Source organism: Aptenodytes forsteri, unplaced genomic scaffold, assembly GCF_000699145.1.
Source record: "Aptenodytes forsteri isolate BGI_AS27 unplaced genomic scaffold, ASM69914v1 Scaffold136, whole genome shotgun sequence".
NCBI classification, from domain to species: Eukaryota; Metazoa; Chordata; class Aves; order Sphenisciformes; family Spheniscidae; genus Aptenodytes; species Aptenodytes forsteri.
In genome coordinates, this window is record NW_008796111.1 from 1,664,574 (window position 1) to 1,667,669 (window position 3,096).

The window sequence follows — 3,096 nt, forward strand, 5'->3', positions numbered from 1 at the left end:
GGCGGTGGGGGGGGGGGGGGGGAATAAAAGGGAAATAGCAGAGCCACGGAGTATTGGTTCATCTGGGACTGGGATTCCTGGCAGGGAAAGAAAGAGAGGGAGAGAAAGAAAGAGCAAAAGAAAGAAGCAGAAACAGAGGGAATAGGAAAACTGGGAGAAAAACCTTCACCAAGGGCCTGGCCGAGGTATTTTATAATGCCACCGACCACAGAGACAAGGAGCTAGGAGGGAACGGGGGGCGGGGGGGAGCTATGACAGCTAGAGGAGAGAGGAGGAGGAGAGGAGCTAGCCCAGGGCACGCTGCGTTTTTGGGGTCTGGCAGGGATGGAGGGAGAAAGAGGAGTTGCTCAGCGGATAGAGAAATACCATTCCTGCTGGGAGCAGCAGGGCCAGGCACGGGGGGACTCCTCCAGAGCCCCAGCAGCCCCCGGCCGTCGCCCCTGCAGGCAGCGCTGCCCTGACCCCCGCCCGGCCTGATGCCCTCGGTGCCAGGGGCAGGACGGGGACGCTCCGGTCCCCCGCCCTGGGCAGGACGCCAGGCTGGGCACCGCTCCGATTCAAGCAGATGGGGCAGGCAGCCCTGCTCCCCCGGCGCCAGGGAAGGGACCGACCCCCGGCCACCCGCCCCGAGAGCTGGTTGCTGGATCCTGGCCTGGCACCATCAAGCTCCCATCACCTCCCGTACTCTACTCCTTACTATCTCCTTACTCCGAACATCCTCCTTACGGTGTAGCAGAGGTGCAGCTTCATAGTAAGAAAAACCCTTCCACCCATGGGGGATGTGGGCAAGCCAGCCCAGTTTCTCTGCACGATAATATCCAAAGGGCAAGATTTTGGGAATATGAAGGAGAACAAGCACCCGGGTACCGAAGGGAGCAGCACCGGCCCAAGCAGTGCTCCAAGGATGCTGCACCCCAGCCACCGCCGTGGTTCGGGGGTGAGGAGGAGGGCTGGGGCTAGCAGAGCACGTCTGGATCCGTGTCGCAGCAAGCACTGTGGAAGCGTGAGATGTTATCACAGCATGAGAGAAATATCAGGAAACCCCTAGGAAGACACAAAGAGAGATTACCAAAAAATCGTCTTTTGGGTTGTTGTTTTGTTTAAGGGAGGAAGATGAAGGACTGGCAAACAGAAACACATTCATCCCAAGGGCTGCAAACTGCAAACCTGGCAGGCTCTGGCCGGCCGGATCCTCACCCTGAGAGCCTTGCACGGCCCTGCCAGTTCGGAGCCGCTCTAGTTCATCAGCCCAACCGCTCTGGCTCAGCAAAGCCGGACTCTGAGCACACACCCAGCTCGGCAAAACCCAGGCGCTCAGTGTCAGGCAAACCAAACCTGCTTGGCTTCGTCTCCAAACCACCCGTGCTTTGCTCTGAGCATGGCCAAGAGTCACCTTGCCAGCTCCAAGGTCCAGTTTTAATCACTTAAAACATATTTTTTACCAAAAAAAAAGAAGAGCTTGCACAAGAGAGTTAGGAAACGCCAGGAGGGTGGGTTTCAAACAACTGGGTCTCGCTTCAGATGCCTTGTGTGCCTGGCGGAGTTAAAAAAAAATGATGCTGGGAAAAAAAAAAAAGAGGCAAATCCTACAGCTAAAAAGGAAATTGCATTAATACAGATTGTTTTATTTAAAAAAAGCAAACCCTGACCTCTACTTCAAAAAAGTCATTAGACATTCTCCTTCTGAAAGGCCGACAGGGGATATTACTGAAAGGCCAGTTAATTTCTCAATGACTTACTGTTCTTGCTCTGCTCATGGAAATGTGTAAAGAGTCGGAGGGTAATTTAAGGCACCCTGCAGAAAGGTGTGTAAATCTTTGCATGTCTAAGGGTGAGGAGGGGCTGGGGCTAGCAGAGCACGTCTGGATCCGTGCCGCAGCAAGCGCTGTGGAAGCGTGAGATGTTATCACAGCATGAGAGAAATATCAGGAAACCCCTAGGAAGACACAAAGAGAGATTACCAAAAAATCGTCTTTTGGGTTGTTGTTTTGTTTAAGGGAGGAAGATGAAGGACTGGCAAACAGAAACACATTCATCCCAAGGGCTGCAAACTGCAAACCTGGCAGGCTCTGGCCGGCCGGATCCTCACCCTGAGAGCCTTGCACGGCCCTGCCAGTTCGGAGCCGCTCTAGTTCATCAGCCCAACCGCTCTGGCTCAGCAAAGCCGGACTCTGAGCACACACCCAGCTCGGCAAAACCCAGGCGCTCAGTGTCAGGCAAACCAAACCTGCTTGGCTTCGTCTCCAAACCACCCGTGCTTTGCTCTGAGCATGGCCAAGAGTCACCTTGCCAGCTCCAAGGTCCAGTTTTAATCACTTAAAACATATTTTTTACCAAAAAAAAAGAAGAGCTTGCACAAGAGAGTTAGGAAACGCCAGGAGGGTGGGTTTCAAACAACTGGGTCTCGCTTCAGATGCCTTGTGTGCCTGGCGGAGTTAAAAAAAAATGATGCTGGGAAAAAAAAAAAAGAGGCAAATCCTACAGCTAAAAAGGAAATTGCATTAATACAGATTGTTTTATTTAAAAAAAGCAAACCCTGACCTCTACTTCAAAAAAGTCATTAGACATTCTCCTTCTGAAAGGCCGACAGGGGATATTACTGAAAGGCCAGTTAATTTCTCAATGACTTACTGTTCTTGCTCTGCTCATGGAAATGTGTAAAGAGTCGGAGGGTAATTTAAGGCACCCTGCAGAAAGGTGTGTAAATCTTTGCATGTCTAAAGAAACTTTACCAGACCGCTAGGATTGGGAAAAAAGAAAATGCTTGCCCTCTTTTTTTTTTACCTTTTTTTTTTTTTAAACTTTCCTTTGGAACTCTGATCCTCTTTGATCATAAAAAAGGTCATATTTCACCCAAAAAGTATCAGCAATCACAGGGCCCGAGGAAGTGCGAACCCAAGGGGGTTTCACTGACGATTATTCCCTCCATTTAATTATTTAATGCCGCGAACTGAGGCAAAGCCGTCTCCCCTGGAAAAGCCAGACAGTTCAAGAAGAAGGTCTGGCCCCGAACAAGGAGGAGGAAGAGGGTTATAAATGGGGCTGGGGCTGCTCCGTCCCCCCTCCCGCCCTCGCCCCTCCCCGGGCCAAGACCAG